The sequence below is a fragment of the Apodemus sylvaticus genome, chromosome 23, assembly GCF_947179515.1.
Source record: "Apodemus sylvaticus chromosome 23, mApoSyl1.1, whole genome shotgun sequence".
Lineage (NCBI taxonomy): Eukaryota > Metazoa > Chordata > Mammalia > Rodentia > Muridae > Apodemus > Apodemus sylvaticus.
In genome coordinates this window covers 30,301,868-30,324,203 of record NC_067494.1, presented here as the reverse complement: position 1 = coordinate 30,324,203, position 22,336 = coordinate 30,301,868, and the positions used below count along the sequence as shown (strand labels likewise).

The 22,336-nt window shown below is 45.2% G+C and overlaps 1 protein-coding gene across 5 annotated transcripts in view; it reads right to left on the bottom strand.

Annotated features, from left to right (window-relative positions):
* Sash1 (SAM and SH3 domain containing 1) overlaps positions 1-22,336 on the bottom strand; it is a 234,238-nt gene that overhangs the window by 145,873 nt on the left and 66,029 nt on the right. Inside the window, exon 1 of one of the 5 annotated variants that reach the window (XM_052169285.1) lies at positions 620-638. The exons of the other annotated variants lie outside the window; for them this stretch is intronic. The gene's annotated coding sequence lies outside the window, so the exon portion shown is untranslated. Of the gene's footprint in view, positions 1-619; positions 639-22,336 lie in introns of those variants that run through there. 5 annotated transcript variants of the gene reach the window in all.

The window sequence follows — 22,336 nt, the reverse complement described above, 5'->3', positions numbered from 1 at the left end:
AGGAAGAAAACAATTCTCCCAGGCTCCTGGAGAGGAGCCCATGAATCCAAGCAACACTTTCTTAGACACTTATCCCCCACCACCACCACACACACACACACACACATACACACATCCAGGCTCCTTTATGGCTAGCTTCTGGGGCCAAAGCAGTCCTGCGGCAGGTCCACCACGAAGAATTCCATTCAGAGACTCAAGTTCACACACAGGTTATAGATGGGAGGAGTGAGTTTCATCCTAAACAACTCCCTGACCACTAAGGTACAGGAAACCGGGCGTAGGGAGCCTCTGTTTCACAAAACTGCTCTTGCGTATGAGTGTGCCTGTTCCAACAGCTGTCTGTCCACCAACCCATACAACTGTGTGAAGCACCCCCCACCCCCAGGATCGAACCATCAGACTTGCTTTGCGGTTTCTTGAGAGCTGAACGTTCTCGGCTCACTCCAGCATTTCTCTTTAGGATGATCTCAGTGTTCATCCTAAAAGGTATTTGCTTTTGCCAAAACCTAATCTAGAAGTTCTCTCTGACACAGACACCGGACGGGCGCACGTGGGTTGGTTCTTATCCTCAAACTAAAAACATCTGGCAAGCTGAGAGCGGAGAGGGCTTGATTCCTACCTACTGCTCTGTAAACTGGACGTTCCTCTTACAGCCGCAGCAACAGGCAGTCAATGTGTGCCTTCTTTCCAGCTGCTGCTCGAGGGAAGGGAAACGTCGGGAAACGTCCGTTCTTCTCAAGTAGCTCATGACCTGGGGGTAACTAAAGGACGCCACTGGCTCTCGTGTGTGGCGTCTAATGTTCTGGAATCTACCGCCCATTTTTTTTTTTTTTGAAAAGCAATTGATCTAACGAAGTACGAACTTGTCTACCGGCTCATCAATCAGTCCCTGGGGACCGGGACCCGGCTCTTTACGCCAACACTCCCAACTCTTCATTCACCCTCTCGGGCTTGCAAGGATGCAGTCTCAAAGAGGAAATGAACTCGTTAGGACATGTCCAGTTTTTCCTTTCACCCAGACTATGTGACTCTTATGAATGGCCCTATAAAAAAAGAGCGTGGGGGTGAAGGGATGGGGGTGGGGCGATCAGTTTCACTTTCTTCTTTGTGATGTGGATGAACAAATAATGCTTATTTTAATCGTCTACACTGTTGGGAGTAAAGCCTACTGCGAAAATGAAATGTGCTATCAAGATCTACAGGGGTTTCAGGGAGGGAGGTCGCTGTTGGTTTTAGGGGGTTGCCTTTGGTTTTTGTTTTATTTGTTTGCTTGTTTGTATTTCTTTTTAAAGGAAAGTCTGAGTCTGTCAAGATAGTTTCCTCATTCACAAACACAGCATTGGTTCAATGACTAATTTTATACCTGGCGATCAAAGTTTAGGCCCCCTTCCTGTGGATACAGCGGTTAAAAAGTCCAGTCAGAGCCGGGCAGTGGTGGCGCACGCCTGTAATCCCAGCACTCTGGGAGGCAGAGGCAGTCAGATTTCTGAGTTCGAGGCCAGCCTGGTCTACAGAGTGAGTTCCAGGACAGCCAGGGCTACACAGAGAAACCCTGTCTCGAAAAAAAACCAAATCCAAAAAACCAAAAAAAAAAAAAAAAAAAAAAAAGTCCTGTCAGAACCTAACAGCCCATGACCCACTGACTCACTGGACCACTGATTCACTGAGCAGATTTCTTCCTTAAGTTCCTGCTTCATTCTGCGTAAAGGCCACAGCCTCTGTGACGATATAACAGTCAAAGGCAACACAGGGCTGGAGAAATAGCTCAGCAGTGAAGAGCCTAGGCTCCAGGGATCTGAGTTCAATCCCCAGCACCCGCTTGGAGGTTCACACCTGTCTGTAATTCCAGCTTCGGGGGATCTGGCCTCGTCTGGCCTTGGCAGACACTAGGAATTCAAATGGTACACAGACACACATATATGCACAACATCCATAGACATAAAGAATTAAAACTTAAATAATAATAAAATTAAAGGAGATGACACACGTGTGGACCCCCTGGCTGGCTCCCTTCATTCCTCTCTGGTCCCAACAGTCCTTCAGCACACTATGCCTGCCTAGCCTCAACTTGGAAAGCACCGCTATCTCCACCTGCTCTGCTTTTCCTAGTTACTCACCCCCTACCTTCAGCCATCTTTCAGGTCGGCTGAGTCTCTGTGGACTGGGTAAGTCGCTCAGTTGATAGAGTGTTCGCCTAGTAGCCACAAAGCTCTGGGTTCAACATCAGCGCTGCATAAACCAGGTTATCGCCAGACCCCACGCCATAGCGCTAGGGAGGCGGGAACGGAGATAGTATGGAGCTCAAGTTCAGCCTGGGCTATATGACATCTGGCCTCAAAATAAAGTAAATGGACAGATAAGTAAGTCACACTCTCCTTCCCCTATAGCTAAAGTGTCTGACGCATTCTCTATCTTACATTTCTTTTTCCACTTTCTAAACCTAAAACAGTTTACTACTATTAGTTTGATTTTACTTTATCTTCATTTCCCAATAAAATGTTGACTTCCATCCAGTTGGTGGTGAAGTGCACCTTTAATCCCAGCGCTTGGGAGGCAGAAAGAAGCAGGAGGATCTCTGTGAGTTCAAGGCCAGGATCTCTGGTTTGTGAGGTCCCTGACCGCCTGGGCTAGCTCTATAGAGAAACCCTATCTTGAAAAACCAAAACAGAGGGAAAAAAAGGTGTGTTCCAGAGAGAGAATATTTTTCTGAGTTTTATTCCAGGTTTAGGGCAATGTTTAGCAGTTTCTCAATATAAACATATTAACTGTGTGGATAAAGGACCATGGGAAAAACAATCGGACAATCCATCAGTTAGCACTGTGCTAGGCTGGGCCTGGGGGCAAATGAATAGGAACATTTTATATGTTGCTTTATGTTTTAACTTTTCCTTTAAGTAACAAACCTACTTTGCAGCCCTCAGACATAAAAGTAGCTTGCATGTTTTAATTTCTTCAACTCCCATGTCTTCATTATAATTTAAAATGCCAGTATTAATTCTGCCGGTGCCTTGCATTGGTAGATCTCACCGACCTCTTTGTACGGTTTCAAAAGAAACAAATGGAATACAGTTCAAGGTGTTAATTACACACGCTTATTAAAAACAAGCCCCTGAGACTGTCAGCTCTAACTCTGAGCACTTTTATGTGTGTGTGGTTTATTAGTTTTATACATGTGAGAAAGTCAAACACAATCAGCATAATATTGCAAAATAGCTTCTACCAAAGGGAAATAATTCCACTCCATAACCAAGCCTACAAGCAGCTCTAGCCTTTAAGTCCAAGAGTTGGGGAATGCAGCGGCGGCAGCAGCAGAGACAGGCTTCTACATGCTGTTGGAGACTGACAGAGGACTGTGCTCCCTTCTGCCACCATGGTTCAAACAGGGAGACAGTTATTTGTACTGTTCTAATATGTCCCTAGGAATTGGGGGTATTCCAGACATTGTGCATTTGGGTCACAAAGTGTATCTGTGGACTAACTGGGTAATATTTTGTGTGACAACTAGAGACAAAATTCTATGCTCAACTATGAATGGGAGAGATAACTGTGTTCAAAAATATCGTGATCTCGAAGCCATGGCCACAAAAACAGGAAATAAAGATTCTCCTCCACAGGCCGTCAGAGTTAACTGCGCTCTGAGGAACTGCAGATACCTCATCCCCCTCTGGGCCATGGATGGCAGGTGGGGGGAGGGGGCCTGACTGGAAAGATGCTGGCTCCTTGTGCTGCTTTGTTCTCTATGAATTCAGAGGGATGTCCCGGCTCTGAAGCTACCTGCAGAGTGGCCTTGGGAGTTGGTCATGACTCTAGGGCTAAAGAGCGGGATGGACAGATGGCCCGGCACTTAAGAATGATTGCCACAATGTTATGAGAACCAGAGCTCAGGTCCACGCACCACGTAACAAACCAAGCATCCTAAAAACGCCTGTAACTCCCACCCCCTTCTGGCTTCTACAAGTGTGCACATGAGTGCATGCGTGCACATGCGCGCACACACACAATGTGCACAGACTCAGAAACACATACATATAACGCTTTTTCTTATGGTTTGTCCAGACAGGGTTTCTCTGTATATCTCTGTCCATCCTGGTATTCACTTTGTAGACCAGGCTGGCCTCGAACTCACAGAGATCCACCTGCCTCTGCCTCCAGTGTGCTGGGATTAAGGTATATGCACTTGCATACCTGGCCAATAAATAAATCTTTTTTAAAAAGAGATTTCCAGCCGGGCAGTTGTGGCACATGCCTTTAATCCCAGCACTTGGGAGGCAGAGGCAGGCGGATTTCTGAGTCCAAGGCCAGCCTGGTCTACAGAGTGAGATCCAGGACAGCCAGGGCTACACAGAGAAAGCTTGTCTCCAAAAAATAAAAAAACAAGCATCTTTTCTTCCTGATCCTTTTAGTGGTGGGGAACTCTGCGGCTCTGTGAGGCTGGCATTTCAACCAGCACCTTCAGGACAAGCAAAGGAGAGTCAGGAAGCAGGAGACAGACATGCCATCTGCAGGAATCAGTTCATAAACGGCATTTTCTTTTTTTAGTTTATTCCTCCTTTAGTAATAATTAGACAGGAACGTATTTCTGAAAAGACATGAAACTCTTAACTCCAAAGCGGAGAGGAAATTCAATTAAAGGAGGCCAAGATGGAGTAGCTGAAGGCGAGGAGAAAAGAGAAGGTTCAGGGGAGGTCATTTCATCTAGGGTGTTCTCGGGGGCACAATTCAAGGCCCAGAGGGCCAGGACCACTACTTTAAAACCCTCCAGAGAGGACTGCAAGGTAACTCTCCCCCATATTCTAAATCTCGCAGTCTTTACATCTCTAGGAACAGGCTAATGCTTACTTGTTTCTTAGGACTGCAAGGAATTCTGCCAGAATCCCCTTTGTGTTTTATTTGGTTTTGCTTTCTCTTTTTTGGGGGGGGAAGGGAAGTGGTGGTTTCGAGACAGGGTTTCTCTGTGTCACCCTGGCTGTCCTGGAACTCACTCTGTAGACCAGGCTGGCCTCAAACTCAGAAATCCACCTGCCTCTGCCTCTGCCTCCTGAGTACTGTGAATAAAGGTGTGCGCCACCACTGCCTGGCTTTGTTTTTCAATTTTTGTTTTTTTTTTGAGACAAATCTCATAGAGCCCAGATTAGCATTGAATCCTATGTAGCCAAGACTAGCATTGAATTCCTAATCCTCCTGCCTCTGCCTCCTGGGTGCTAGGATTATAAGCTTACGCCATTGCGTACACCAGCTGCCGTCTGTTCGTATAAATTGCTTTTTCAATAAAAGCTGTACAAATAGACCTAAAAGATCACTCACTGGAGTTTCCCACCCCCCTCCCTCTATTCAAGAAGAAAACAGTATTTGTTACTAATAGATTGTCTAATCTGTAAATTTGGGGGTAAGGAAGATATTTGGTTTCCAGGCCATTGTTTTGGAGGGTAGTTTTTGTTTTTCCCTCTATTCCCCGCAGAACATGAGTTTTTAGTCAATAAAAGGGAAGAACTCTCTACTTTAATTTAGGATGAACAGGCATCTCACTGTAGTCCAGGCTATCCTTGATCTTCCTATATTAGCAGAGGATAACCCTGAACTCCTGATCCTCCTGCCTTCACCCTCCTTAGGATTGCAAGTGATACCACCACACCTGGTTGATACGGTGCAGGTATCAGCCGCACCCAGGCCTTGTGACTGCTCAGTAAGAGCCCTGTGAACTGAGTAGTGCCCTTCCCCCGACCCCCAGCCCCCACCTTATATCGTTAAATAAAAACCATTGTGAATTACAGTATTCCTCAGCGACACTCAGCGCACAGCCAGGATGCTTAGCCAGCCCAAACAAATTGTCACATCCTTACATCCCTCATTTCTTCCTGAGGCCAGGGCTTTCAGCTGACCCAGCAGCCGTGAGTGACCCCACCCAAGGTCCTGTGGGAAAAACTGGGCCTCAAACGCTGATGCAGCTCCTGCGTGGGACCTTGGCAGACTCTGCGCTCCACTGCATCCTGAGAGACTCGTGCCAGGTCCAGAAGCTTGGTCTACCCCACCCAAGCTCCCCAGCCCCACGTGGGCAAGAGGCTGGCTGGGAATGGTGGGCCAAGGCACACACCCTAGCTCGGCTTTGGCCAGGGCAGGGGGCTGCGTGTCCTCACATCCTGCTCATGGCGTCACACCCTCCTCAGGAAGGCTTCCTCAGGAAATCCTGACTTCTCCAGAACCTCGGGTGGCCCCGGGCCTCAGGGAGTAAACAGGAGCCTTGTGGTTTGTCCTTTGTTCTGTGTCCTGCAAACCTGTCCAGCCTCTGGCTCAAGAATTCTTTTCGGCGCAGTACACCTAAGGAGTGGGCCAAAACGCCACAGCTTGTAAAACCAGAATTTACAGGTCCAGAGTGCACAGGGCAGCTCAGGTGAGGACAACCACCATCAGGACCAAGGGTCGCACCAAAGCTGATCGGCTGTGAAGAAGGAAATTACCCTAAGTGGCACAAGGGCTAAGGATTTAGCTTAGTTGGTAGGGCGCTTACCCAGCATGCACAGGGGCCTGGGTCCCCAGCACTGACCACATAAACCAGGACGGAAATCCTAGCACTGGGGAAAGGAAGGCATGTGGATCTGAAATATACTCATCACCAGCTACACATGGAGTTGTAGGCCAGCCTGGGCTACATAAGACCGTGGATGAACAAAGCAAAGGGCATAGACCGCTGTGAAGATAGATTTTTTTTATCCGGTGGTCAGAATGCCCAGAATGCATCTGTCTGGACTCCATGCATCCCTCGGCATCTCTTCTAGAGTGCCTGGCACATAGAAATACTCAGTACATAGTGTTAAATGAAGACTTCTCCTTCCAAGCCACTTCCCGGCTTTCACTGTAGGGCGTATGCATCAGGACCACTGCCCAGAAATATGGAAGGGGGGAGAAGGAGGATGACAAGAAGGAAGGCTGTGCCCCTCCAGCATCCTTCTCATGTTCAGCCCAGCCCCATCACCCGACTCCTTCGCTTCAGTACCCTTTTGATTCTTCCTTAGCATCAGCGCGTGGAACCTGCCTTTCTAGAGGCTCAAACAGCTAACACGGGACATTAACATATGTTCTCTGCTCTGGTGTCCTAATGAACTCTCATCTCATGAAGCCAGACAGAATTTGTGCGTTCCTTTCACTGGTGTAGAAAAATGTCTCCCTCATCCAGCCCTGCATTCTGTCCATCTTCTTCACCCACGTCACTAGGTACAGATGCTGCCAGATGTTCCTGTTGCCAGACTGGCACCTGACCATCATAGCCACCACCGTACCACAGCTGGCAATGACTTGTGTGTCTTTTCAGGGGCTGTGACTAAGACTCAAGTATCCACTGTGGTGCGATGGAAGTCAAGTTTACTCTGCTTGATGTGTAAAATGAGGACAATCAGAACAATCCCCACACCTCAGCACACTGGGCCTGTGCTCAGGTCAAAGAGACAAGCCCTAGAGAGCTGTGAATGAACAGAGTGTCTGCTACCCAGTTACAATGACCTCAGCCAGGAGTACCTACTAAGGGGCAGGCCTGGAGCATCACCTTTTACAGCCTTACCCGTGAAAGGAATGATTTTTTTCCCCAAGAACAGTGATGGAATTTCAGTGTAAAAAAAAAATGGTGTTTTGGTTATTTGTTTTGTTTTGTTTTGTTTTGTTTTGTTTTGTTTGAGATAGGCTCATGTAGCCTAGACTAGCCTTGAATTGTGTATAAACCAAAAATGATCTGACCCTCCTGTGGTACCACACTCAATTTATGAGGTGCTGGCCATCAAACCCAGAGCTTCATGCTTGACAGGCAAGCACGTCCCCAACCAAGCCACATCCCCTGCACCCTGAAGAGATTTCTGACATTTAAGTAAGCTGGATACAATTTTAACCTGTCTGGACATCACAGTGATCATTTAAACAAAAAGCTTTGTTAAGTTATCTGAAATGATGTTTTTAAGACCTGGAAACTGTGAGAAAGCCTTTACTTATGTGTTAGTGATTAGCTAGTCAGCGTGGGAACAGACTTCCCACGGCCACAGACCAGCAACACATGCTGTGGATCGCAAGGTCCCAGCAAGCAGTGGGGCATCGTGATTGTGGAGTGGGGGTCGGGTGGGGGATGATGGGTGCCTGGCTTTCCTCAGTAGCTGACAACGGTCCTGTGTGAGCGAGAGAGTCCCCGGAACTCCAACAGAATGGCCACACCTTAAAAGGGGGGCCATACAACTCTGGCCACTGTACTTCCCAGGAGGAGCAAGAGACTCATGGGAAACTAAAAGCTAACTGAACAGGGGGGAAGGGGTAAGGATGACTGAAAGGCTATCTCTACTTATAGATGTACTTGGATGTATCGGAAAGCAGACTGGGACAGTGTATCTGAGAGTGCACTCACTCCTCGTGTGAAGAACAGCCGTGGTTTTCATTCTCCTCCACAGATACACAATAACCTTCTCATCAACATGCATCAGGCCGGCTATGATCCAAACACGGTGCAGTTCCTTTCCCATCCTCTCTCTGCCCCATCTAAAGTGGAAGTATTATCAGTGACTTGCTTTGCTTGGTTTGAGGCAGAGGCTACATGTCCTAGAACTCATTAGGTACCTCAGGCTGGCCTCAGACTTAGAGCGATCTCTTGGCATCAGCCTTTCAAATGCTACCTTGCACAGCATGGTCTCTTTAACTGAGCTTAAGTCCACAGGCACCCACACACACTCATACACACATACACACACTCATACACACACTCATACACATACACACATACACACATACACACACTCATACACTCATACACACACTCATACACATAAACACATACATACACACACTCATACACTCATACACACATACACACACTCATACACACATACATACACACACCACACACTCATACACACATACACACACTCATACACATACACACATACATACATACACACACTCATACAAACATATACACACATACACACTCACACACACACACACACACACACACACACATACACACGCACATGCACACATACAAGCACACACACAAAGTAAGTTAATGTGATTTTTAACAACCAGAGGAAGTACCCACTTCAAAATTAAAAGACAAGCCTGGTGGTGGTGGTACATGCCTTTAGTCCCAGAACCTGGGAGGCAAAGGAAGGTGAATCTCTGAGCTCCAGGCCAGCCTCGTCTACAAATCAAGTTCCAGGTCAGTCTGGTCTACAAATCAAGTTCCAGGACAGCCTGGTCTACAAATCAAGTTCCAGGACAGCGGGCTATTCAGAGAAATGCTGTCTCATGAAACAAATAAAAAAAAAAGATGGTCTCAAAACATATTAAACATTTTATATTTCTATCCTGTCTTTTTCCACAATGAACTGGAAGCAGGAATTCAAAATACTAGACGAGATTCACTTTGTCACAATACGTTTGTGTCACTAAAGGACTACGCTTTATTCATCCTCCACGGTCTACTTTAGATGAAGCCCACTATCATGGTCAATTTCCATGACTTACACAGTTCTGCATGCTATGAGAGATGTTCTCTCTCAGAAAGAATCAACCTGAAAGTGAAGCCACTAATACACACAAGGACGGGGTGGGGCAAAACAAGGAAATAAAAGATATTCTAAATGTCCAGAAAACCTCAGAATATGAGTTACACACCAGTTCCACAACCCATAAGGCTCCAAATAGAAAATAAAGGGCAAGAAGTTACATAAAGAGGGGGACAGAGCTCAGGGCCACCACTAACTACCTACTGAGCTCATCCTCAGGACTAGACCCCTAATCAGACAGAGAAACCCACCATCACCTCTCCAAGTCTAGACAGAACCCAGTCAGTGAGGCTCCTCTTGGACTCCTGCACCCCCAACTCTTCCTCAAGCTGCCTCTTACAGTGTGTTTCTTTCTTCAACACCCTGTGCTCAAAACCAACCTCCATCTTTCCACTCACACCTCCCCTTCAGTCAAAACACTTCTTATCTGGGCCACTACTGCAGGGAGGAGCAAAACCCAGGAAATGCTTAAGGACTGTGGAAAGAGGGGTTCCTAAGAGGAGGGGACAAAGCATGAGGTAGGGATTCATGTGACCCTCCTCGCAGCTCTGTGAAGCTCTGTCTGTATACCCAACAGGCCTTGGCGAAAATGAGACAGAAGCATTTGACACAATAAAACCCAACAAGTGCCCAAGCCTAAAGAAAACTGAATATCAAACGCTTGATACAGATAATAAGCATCATAAAGATTACACAGGAAAAATTGATAGTATGTGAATATGAGAAAAGGTTGATTGTACAATGTCAGGACAAATACTTTTTAAAAGGTAAAAAAAAGGGGGGAGGGGAGAACAGTCCACCACTTGCATAAGACAGTACATTCCTGAAAACCTGGCACTCAGGAAGCTAAGGCAGGAGGATTGCTGTGTTCAAGGCTAGCACCAGGACAACCAGAGATACAACATGGCAAAGACCTTATGTCATATGGCAGGATTTTTACATTAGGGCAGTGGGAGGCCTGTGATTGGACAGGAAAAAGGGAGGCAGAGCTAAGAGTTGCAGAGACAGGGGGCGTTGGAAGAAAGGAAGATGGTGACAGACTAGCCACAGGTTGTTGTGATATCATAAAGGTCAGAATATTGAGATAATTTGTCTCATCTAGATGGACAGCTCTTATCATTATCAATGGGCTCTGAAATTATTGCATTGGCATCTCGTGTATTGAGAATTTATTGGTATATAAATCTGACTGGTTAACTATAAGCATTGAATCTTGTTTTTTACCAGGCTACTGGGTATTGTGTTATCAAACTGTGAGGATGGCAGCTCTAATTGGTTATTGGAATGTGGATCAGAGCCGGCGGGACCCCACCAGGACATAGTGTTGTGATCCACTGGTACTAGAGTGGGAACGTGGCCCGGCGGGGCCGGAGAGTTGGTGGGTTAGGGAAGCTGGTGCGTGGACAGTTGGCAGATTTTTGTTATTTTAATATTTCCTGCAACGATGTCAAGCCTTCCACCTCCCAAAGAAACCTGTCCAGATGTGGAAGCTGTAGAGCAGAGCAAACAGCTGGGAACTTGCCTGGCCTTCACACAGGAAGGCACTGGATAGGGTTTGTCTATCATGAAATGTTCTTCACTTGACAAAAACCAATATCCTTGAGTGTACTTTCTTAATATTTTGCCAAGTTGCGAGCTGCCGGAACTCTTGTGAATGGTGGTGATGCTTACCACACCTGGGCCCTGCCTGTGGTAGAACTTTCTTTCAACTTGACCCTGATTCTTCCAGGAAAACATTCCTCTCGTCTGTATCATTTCCCATCCCCAAAGCAAACCCAGCCCCATGTTCCAGAACTTTACTATGAGTAGACCCAGGACAGGAAATATCTGCATTTCAGGACAGTGTCTCCACTCCACTCCATCATGTCTATGACTAACTTTGATCCCAAACAACCCCTTCTCTCTCTGAGCGCACAGCCCCCTGATCATCCTGTAGCCACCTGACGGGCAAAGGCAGGGCGGCAGCTGTGGGCCATTTCTTTAAGCTTCTTTTCCTCTAGAAGTGTGACTGACTCACAGGCCTCGGTCTTAACTTTAATATTTTGCTTTCCCTCTGCAAATCCGAAGCTAGTCAATGGGAAGTGTGCTGGGCTGCATAATAGTCCCCAAGGGGAAGTGATGGAGATTTCGGCCTGAGTCACTGGGCTAGAAGCGGATGGACAGTCATGGGTAGTAATAGTCTTCGGGGAACAGAAAACTCTCAACAGGGCTGGCTACAGATGAGCCAGGCAACTTGATTTTTCTAATTGACCGTTTTTATATTACTATATGAAGACATTCCTCTGGATGCATTTACCCTGGGCGAACAGTAGAGATTAAAATGAATTTTTAGATGACGAGATGACCTATTTGATTTTAATTAAAATGTCCAACATAGATTCTACAGGGAATAAAAGATTTTATAAATGGTTTCCATTTTCTCCACGTCTTCCCTTCTGTTCATCCCTAATCATTAGCAATCTGGTCGGGAGTGATTTCTGAACTCCCAAAGATGGTGTCACAGGCAAGATGTCCATGCAGTGTGCCAGACAAAAAGTGGTGCCAGGAGGGCTCTCAACATGGAGAACTTAACTTTCCCATGCTGAAGCCTCTACCACCCCTTCCCTAATTCAGTCCTCAAGAACGCCAAGGGTTAGGGGATTTAGCTCAGCAGAGGTCATACACCACCAGAGTCACGTTTGCTATGCCGGAGGAGTCCATCAGGAACTACCTTCTTTACTTCTCTTTTCAAGAGTCACGATGTCCACATCCCCAAATCCTTTACCAGAGCCCTGCCCACACCATCTTATCCACCCGACCAAGAAGTCCATTCTAGAACCTAGCCTCAACGACACTATTTTTTGGCCTGTATTGTGTAGGAAGGCTTTTCTCTGCACACTCTCTTAGCTCTTCTGCCTTAGGTGGTTGAAACAGGGACCTACAGGCAAACAGTTTGAAAACTAAGCTTAAGACAGCACAAAGGCGCTCTCGGGCTCCCAATGGGCCACCACTCTTTGGTCCCTCCCACTTCAATATAAATCACTATAGAGGGAGAAAGGAAGGCCATAGGGATTTCTCAAATGCACTTGGAAGTAGACAGGCACCCTTTAATGTCACCCCGAGGCCCAGTCTGTCTTTTCAGTTCAGGGTATTCTCTAACATGAAGTGCTGGACGCTGAACTCTCTTTCCTCTCTTTTGTCTCCTTACTAAATATTCCCGAGGACTTATCTACCTCCCCCATTCATGCCCCGTAAACAGCTCTTACTGACCCTGTCTGCGAGCGTCCCAGACAGGTTTGGATTGTGCTGCCTGGATTATCTCTGATTTCTTCTTCCTACTGGTTGAGGCGTTGGGCCCTACAAAGTGATTCTGCCTCCTCCCTGTGGCTTCATGTTTCACCACCACAGAGCCAGAGCACTTGACTCCCTGTAGGAGTGTCCGACTGCTGGCCACTGCATGCCAACAACAAGGAGGCTTCGAACAACGGCAATGTATTGTCTTAGTTGTTGAGACCAGAAGTCAGGCTTTCCCTGAAACCTGTAGAAACAGGAGACTTCTTGGCTTCTTTCCAGCTAGTGGTGTGCCAACAACTCTTGGGTACCTCTTAGCTATGGATACCTCTCCAGTATGAATCTCCACATGGTGTATAGACTTCTATATACCCACCTTCCCCCTGCTTGGCTGTGACTCTGTCCAAATCTCCCTTCTGTAAGGGATAACAGTCATACTAGAAAACCATCCTAATGACCCCATCTTAAAACTTGGTTGAATCTACAAAGAACCCATAAACCTCTAGGAGTTAAAGACTTCAGGCAAGTATCCATGATACCATTTCATAGGGTCCTAGGGATAGTTAAACCCACAAAAAGACTCCTGCCTCATTTGGCTCTGAGAATGTGCTCAGTGACAGTGTCTAATGCATTCCTTATTATTCACCTATTCTTTTCGCCCTATGGTATCTTTGTTTAAAAAATTTTAGTTGCAAGTCTTAACCCAGAGGGGTGACCAGCTACCAGAATCCCAAGTCTGGAGATGCCAAGAGAGAAAAACCACAAGTTTGAGACTCCTCTATGGTACACTGCAAGATCATGTCTAGATAGATAGATAGATAGATAGATAGATAGATAGATAGATAGATAGATAGACAGATAGATAGATAGATAGACAGATAGATAGACAGACAGACAGACAGACAGACAGACAGATAGATAGATAGATAGATAGATAGATAGATAGATAGATAGATGCAATTTATCTTTGTGGCAGCCAATTTTCCAAGCAGACACAAAAACATCACCGCCCACCAAACTCCTTGGGGAAAAAAGTAATAACAATGGAAGTCAGGGTGGTAACTGGAGGATGTCCTTTGCCCTATGGAGGAGCTCTGTGGCTTCCAGGTTGCCTGGAATGCAAAGCTATGTGGGAAGCACTAAAGGAAGGCTTCCAAAGAATCTGTGGGCATGCTGACAACTGAGTTGCTAAGTTCCTTTGATTTGTAGAAAAGAACTTCAATTCTACTATGCAGTCTTCCTTTCTATAGCTCCATACAGCTATATCTGTGTGTATGTGTGTGTATGTGTATCTCTCTCTCTTTACACACACATACACACATATATGGAGCTATGCACTATATATGTTTATACATAATATATTATGTTATATATTATATATAATTATAGAATACATAAAAACACTAACTAAAAAGGCCAAGAACGATAGAAAGTTAAGCACAGCAAGACCAAAAAGGTATTTGCCAACTGTCAATCCATCCAAAGGAGAGAGATTTAAGGCTTACAATGGAGTTCAGCTGACTGAGTGCTTATGTCACATACAGGAGATCCTGCCCAAAAATCGCTTAAAGAATGATTCAATGTAAACAAAACAGAGCATGTCCCCCTTAGTCCTAATGAGTAGAAGGTCTTAGCCATGGCACACGCTTTCATTCCAGCCGTGTAGGAGGCTAAGACACAGGATCACACAAGGGCAGGAGTTGCAGGCCAATCGGAGCAACAAAAGAAACAAGAGTTCTCAGTGTGTAGCCGAATCCGATTGTACAACAGTGACAACCGAGCAGTTGTACAGTCCCAGCATGCTTTTCTCGGCACTCAGAACGCTTGTTTTGATACAGACTCTCACAGTACCGCAGATCGTGGTAAGGCACTACCACCTACTCCTCCCAATGATTTCGCTAAGTCATTTCTCTACCAAAACAAGCCTTGGAGCCTTACCAACCATCTCTGCCAACTCCATTGCATAATTCTCTGAGTATTTATCTTGACATGACTAGCAAATGCAGGATTCAAAACCGATGTGCTTTGGCCTGCTCCCTTGATCTCTGGCTGATCCTCGGAAACCATGGGTTACCTGGTGCCCTTGAGCAATCCCCGCCCTGGATTCTGTTCTCCCTGTGTGAGGACCTGAAGCAGCATTCCCAAACTTGTCTGCAAGTCTCTCTACAGGCAGACAAACAATAGATTTATGTGTCTTGCAGCCTCAATGTTTTTATAAAGCCAAACCTCATATTTGAACAAACGACTCTTAAGACTTGAAACACTAGTTTGGCCAACAGCAAGAGACTGTCTTTCCCAATGTTGGGGAAGTGGGGCTTCCTGTTTTCCAAAACAGAATAGACTGGAAGTCACAAGACTTGGTGGTGGTGTTCCAGAGCTGTCAATAAGCACAGCAACAGTCGCAGGAAGACAGCGGGTCTCTGTGACGCTCTCTGGTTCCCTGAAAGCAGTGAGTTTGCAGCACTGGCCCAAAGAAATCATCCAACAGCTCTTAGTGAAAAATCAGACTGCAGGCCACATTTTGGCTAATACAGCCCCTATACACACACACACACACACACACACACACACACACACACACACACAAGTGCTTCTAAGAAACAAAACACAAACAAGAAAGGCAGATACAACCTGGCCATACAGCTCAGCAGATACAGGTCGTTACCACCAAATGGACAAGCAGAGTTGAATGGTCAGAACCATGTTACGGAAAAAGAAAACTGACTCAGGCGAGATGACCTCTGACCTCACACCATGATCAAGTTATTTATTTATATATTGATTGATTGATTGATTTGATGACGACGATGATGTTAGTAAGCAGAAACCTACAGATGATACATGAACCCTGAGTTCAATTTCCCACACCTCATAATCTAAGCCACCAAAGGTAGACACAAAAGGATCCTTGGCAAAGACACAAAAAAGATCCTTGGCAAGGTTGTGAGTTCTAGGTCAGCTACATGAGCTGCATGAGCCCGAACCTCAGAAATATAAAAAAATAAGGAAAATACACACACACACACACACACACACACACACACACTGGCAGAGCCACATCCATCTGCATCCGATCTACGATCTACTGCAGAGGGCACGTTGCAAACACTTAACATGAAATGGGCGAGCCTAGAAACCTGAGCTGGAGATTTGCCAAAGCCAGACTCAGCTAACAACTATTGAATTGTGGGTAGGAAAACATGTGTGATAAAATACAGCATTGTTTAAAAAAATGAAAACTAGCCGGGCGGTGGTGGCACACGCCTTTAATCCCAGCACTTGGGAGGCAGAGGCAGGTGGATTTCTGGGTTCGAGGCCAGCCTGGTCTACAGAGTGAGTTCCAGGATAGCCAGGCTATACAGAGAAACCCTGTCTCGAAAAAACCAACCAAACAAAGATAAAAAATAAGAAAGAAAAAAAGAAAATAAAAAAAGAAAACTAGGAGCTGGAGAGACGGCTCAGTGGGGAAGGGGTACTTTCCACCAAATCCAACTACCTGAGTTCAATCCCAAAACCCACACAGCAGAATGGGGTAAATCTCCACTTACACTCTCTCACAAACATACACACATGCCATACATAAATAAATGTAACTTTAAAATAAATGATAAAGAAACCAGGAAGCCCAAGCTTCTTGTGTGGCTAAAGGACAGTGGGTGTCAACACGGGTAATTGTTAGGTGGTTATGACAGCATCTAATTGTCCAAGGAAACAGGACATGATGGCTCATACCTGAATCCCAGCACTAGGGAAGTTGGAACCACAAGAATCACCACTGAATTCAAGACTACTCTCAGCTACATAGAAAACTCCAGATCAGCCTAGGCCAAAATCGGGACCTGGATCCCCCCCAGCAAAAACAGTACACGACAATAGATAAACTGATCTTCCATGTATATAAGACACGCTACTTCATGTCAGGATAAAATTATATACAAATATGCTTAGACTCACCTCTAAAACTGTTAGAGCAAGGGTTACAGAAGACCCTGCCAAACATCTCCCCCTTTAAGGAGCCTCCTGTTATCTCCCCTCTGGGTTTCTACGGAAGTGCTTCCACTATAGAAGGCATCATCATCGCCTTCTACAGACACAGATGCCAAGATGTGTCACCCAGCTAAGTGGCTCAGCAGTTAAGGTTCTGACGCAGAACACCAATGGGGCGTTAGAGTATCTGACCCAGCTCCGCCGAGACGAGACACTGTTCTTGGCTAACGCTAACGTTACATCACACAGATTTTACTCTTCCTCTCCTGTATCATTTATGAATGAATCATTTGACACCTACTTAATACTCTTCGTGAAGTCTTGGTTTCATAATGTTCCAATCAAGGGAAATGGCTGCCCCGCATTAGTGTTGCAAGTCTCCTCCATTAAGCTACAACCTGGACGCCACAGGACACCTAGGTGCCACACGGACGCTGCAGAAGGCAGTCGTGGACATACCCCAGAGGCTTGGCCTAATACAGTCTTAGAAAGTTGTTAGTACATCTGCAATTCATAATCAAGTATGCCTTCAGGGGCTGGAGAGATGGCTCAGCAGTTAAGAGCACTGACTGCTCTTCCGAAGGTATTGAGTTCAAATCCCAGCAACTACATGGTGGCTCACAACCATCCTTAATAAGATCTGACACCCTCTTCTGGTGTGTCTGAAGACAGCTACAGTGACAGTGTACCTACATATAATAATAAATAAATCTTTAAAAAAAATATGCCTTCAAATGAAATGCTTTGCTCTTATGAATAATTTATTCATGGTCTTTACAGACTTTCCCCCAGATCTCGAATTTCTTCTGGACATTTTCTACATTCATACACATTTCTGCAGACTTTAATAGTAAAGTTACTTCCAAATAAAAATTCACATAGGTAGACTGCTTGCCACAGTCACAGCATCCCTGGGCTCACTGCTTGCACCATGTAAACTGATGTGGTGGTACAGCCCTTCAAATCCTGGCATTTGGAGATGGAGGCAGGAGGATTAGAAGTTCAAGGTCATCTTTTGCCACAGAGCAAGCTTGAGGCCAGTTTGGACTATACGAGACCTTACTACATCTATCAGTAAATAAAAGTACCCAAAAAGTATGTTGACGAAACATTTTATTATACATTGGGGTTTATGGTTTTCCCTGAAGCCACAGAGACCCAGCAAATAGTCATTAGTTAACCGGAGGCTCTTAACTCGCTGCTCGTTTCTATTAAGTTGCCTAGTAAAATGCTCTCACCACAAACCTTAAGGAACAGCATGAAGCCTAAACATGCAGTGCAGTCAGACACAAAGGTCTCACCCTTGAGAGAGCCTCGTGTTCCTCACAAAAAAAAAAAAAAACCTGGCCTGCGTTCTATACTCAAAACAAAACCCAAAACTCTAGCAACATATATCTTCTTCATTTAAGTCCTCTCTTGCACTCTCACCCAGATGTGGGCTAGAACAAAGCCAATCTCACAGGAGCTTCGAGAAGAACAATGGCTAACGGCCTGGAGAAGCAGCTCTGCAGTCAAGGCTGCTTTGCTGCTTTTGTGGAAGACCTAGGTTTAGTTCCCAGCACTCACATCAGGGGTTCACAATCATCCATGACTCCAGGTCCAGGAGATCCAGCACCCTCTGGCCTCCTCCACAGGCATCGGCACATGTATGTGCACATGAACTTAAGTGCACAGACACAGAAGTACAGTAAATCTTTAAAAATAATAATAAATAGGGCTGGAGAGACGGCTCAGCGGTTAAGAGCACTAACTGCTCTTCCAGAGGTCCTGAGTTCAATTCCCAGTAACCACATGGTGACTCACAACCACCTGTAATGGGATCTGATTGCCCTCTTCTGGTGTGTCTGAAGACAGCTACAGTGTACTCATACATAAGATAAATAAATCTTTAAAACATGAAATAATAATAATTAATAATAATGATAATATTATTATTATTAATAATAATGGTGGTGGTTAGCAGAGGCTACCACCTCTAGCAGGAAAGAGAAGGGTGGAAGAGAGACCGAGTCACGTGTCAGATTGGAGAAACAGATTCTGCACTTATTCTGGTAGCAGGATGATCATGAACAACAATAAAGTGCTGTGTGTTTCCAAAAGCTAGATGAAAGGACTCTGGACATTTTTCACCATAAAAAAAATAACGTAGCCAGGGAGCGGTGGCGCACGCCTTTAATCCCAGCACTCGGGAGGCAGAGGCAGGCGGATTTCTGAGTTTGAGGCCAGCCTGGTCTACAGAGTGAGTTCCAGGACAGCCAGGGCTACACAGAGAACCCCTGTCTCCAAAAAAATAAATAAAAATAAAAAATTACGTGCAAGGATATAGACGGGTTTGATCTGATTTGAATACTGCACATGAAGTTGGGTTTATTTTGTTTTTAATGATTAAAAAATAAATGTAAGGGCTGAAGAAATGGCTCGGTGGTTAAAAGTGCTGCCCACATGGTGGCCCACTCAACTGTCCGGGACTCTAATTGCAGAGGATCTGATACCCTCACACAGACATCATGCAGGCCAAACACCAATGCATGCAAAATAAAAATAAATTATAAGTAAATAAATGGGAGGCTGGGAATGGTGGCACAGCACACATTGGTATTTCTTGTCTAGCAGGCGTGAAGTTCTAGCAACCTGGAGGGGGGGGGGGTGGATGGGACCCCCTGCAATTCCAGCACTTGGGAGGCACAGACAGAAAAATCTATGTCAAAGCCATTTTGCTCTGCATACCCAATTTGAGGCCAGTCTTGGCCACATCAGACCCAGCCTAAAAACAAATTAATAGAATAAAAACTTGACTGTTTTATGTACTTGTAAGTATAACAAAAACCATGAGATTTTTCTCTTTAAAACCTTAGAAATACAAGCAGGACCCAAGGAGCAAGAGCTGGAGAGATGGCTCAGTGGTTAAGAGCATTGACTGCTCTTCCAGAGGTCCTGAGTTCAAATCTCAGCAACAACATGGTAGCTCACAACCATCTGTAATGAGGTCGGATGCCCTCTTCTGGTGTGTCCAAAGACAGCTACGGTGTACTTATATATAATAAATAAATCTTTAAAAAAAAAAAACCTTAGAAATAAAACATTTACACCTTATTGTATTAGACACAATGAAAAATAAAAATAACATTCTAAACAACTTTTTAACAGAAATCACATTTAAATTATCTTTGGTCTCCAGAAAACCCTGGCTATTAATAGCACTCATGTTTCTCCTTTGAATAGAGAAAATATTTTAAACGCACATTTCTTGGCACATAACTTGACAAGTTAATAGCTCGAAATGACTCATGCGCGTGTATTTTTGTTTTTCTCTCTTTTTTCGTTTTGTGTTTTGAATCAGAGTCTTGCTATGCCCGTGTTGGCCTTTGGTAATCCTCCTGCCTCAGCCTTTCAAGTGCTAAAATTATAGGAACATGCGACAAAGACTGGCTGCTCATTTGTTTCCAAACTGTATGTGAGAAAAAGGTAGCAAAGCAAGATTGTTAACTGTGTATTTCATAAGTAAGGCCTTGAAGACCCACCTCCATTAGAGGAATAATCCTAGAACAGAGATACACAATAACTAATAATCCTACAGCAGAGGGCTAAATAACTAATAATCGTAGAGCAGAGATACACAATAACTCCTTTTCTCTACAAATAACTGGTGTAGAACAATATTGTGTGATTCCCATTTCTACCAGACAGCTTCCAAAGGTCCATTTATATATCTAATATATAAATATTTATTAATATTTATTATATATTATATATTATTTTTATTATATTTTATATACTTATATATTTATTATATATTAATATTTATATATAAACACATTTTTTAAAATTAACTGAACATCATTTTTACTCCAAATTGGGGGTGGGGGGAATAAATACTTGGCATACGATAAGGCTTAGACAGCAGTACTAAAAAATCAACATAGTCAAGGGTGCTTAGGATGCATTTCAAAAGTAGCTAGGACGTAGACTACATACTGGAAAAACGAAATTTGGTCCTGAAGGGCACTTAGCTGAAAGCATGTGGTACTTTCGTCTATTTTCTTCTGTTAACTGTGTACTAAGAGAAAGAACGAAGGCACGAGCAGGTACACGGCACCGATCCACCACAGCTCTCCTTCCCCCAGTACCTGCTTCGAAGTCATGAAAACCTGACTTTAGTGGCAACTTTAGTCTGCAATCCTAGTTGGTGGCTTACAGGCAATTCCGCTAGACTCCTCCCAGGGACCTAGCAACAGTTACGTCATCACACCGCCAGGTGGGCGTGGTGTAAGAAGACAGCTCGCTACCCCAGCCCCCGCCCCTCCCCCCCTCCCTCTTTCTCTCTCTCTCTCCCTCTTTCTCTTTCTCTCTCTCTCTCTCTCTCTCTCTCTCTCTCTCTCTCTCTCTCTTTCTCCCTCTCCCTTCCCCTACAATAAACCTCACAGGAAGAAAGGAGGGGTAGGGGGAGATGGCAGTGGACTGGGTGCTAAGGTCAACTGTCCAGAGAGGGAATCTCAAGATGCCAAAGAGGTTAGCAGGGGATCTCTGCAGACACAGGCGGCCTCGGTTTGAAATCAGTGTAACTACAAGTGATTCCCATTTCTACCAGACAGCTTCCAAAGGTCCAAGACATAGGAAACACCACCCCCAAAGCCCCACCCCCGCCCCTCAGCCCCCACCCCACCCCCACCCCCACCCCGGCCCAAGGACTGATTATGGAGAACTGCAGCATCCTGCTTCGCTTTCTGAGTCAGAGTTCCCCTGCCTGGCAAGGGCAGTCGCTCGGATGGAGATGTCGAGAACACACGACCTAATGTGCCTAGAAAGACACAGGACAGGTTGTCTCCAGGTGGCATCCCTCCTCATAAAGAATTAATGCTGTTCAACCAAGCAAACGAGGCAGGAGGCAGTTGGCTGGCAGTCAGGGCCAGCGGGAGCAGGGCTGCCATGCTCAGGTCCCATTACCAAGGCAATTAAGTGAATGAGGACACTTCTGAGGCATGGCAGTGCCTCGTAGCTACCAAAACATAGCTTACCTCAAAACTCATCGGAAGCTTCCGTTAATTCTTAGGGCCTTGCTCTTATGTCCGATGGTTTCTGTGGGATAGTTCACCCAGAGCTCTAGCCTCCAGCCATTCAAGCTCTTCCGTAAGTCAGGAAGACCCTCAGAGATAAGAAAAACACTAGCAAACATGAGACCCTGGGCTCCATGTGTACTCCAAAAAAACCCACAAACGAACCACAGGATTTTCTTGTTGTAGTTATAAAAACCTACTTTACAGCAAGTAGGAATTTTATCATGTGAATATACAAGTACAGTCATGGCTACAATGATATCTTATATCTTATCTACAGGTAGGTTCTCCTTAGGAAGGTTCCAACCTTAACTTTATTTTTGCTGCTACTTCATACTTTTGTTACTGTTACAAATTGTAATATAAATATTTGATGTACAAGATATCTGATATGTGACTCCTATGACAAGATCATTTGAACACCCCCCCCAAGGGGTCTCCACCCACAGGTGGAGAACCTCTAGTCTGAATGAAGCAATGAAGCATTTACTA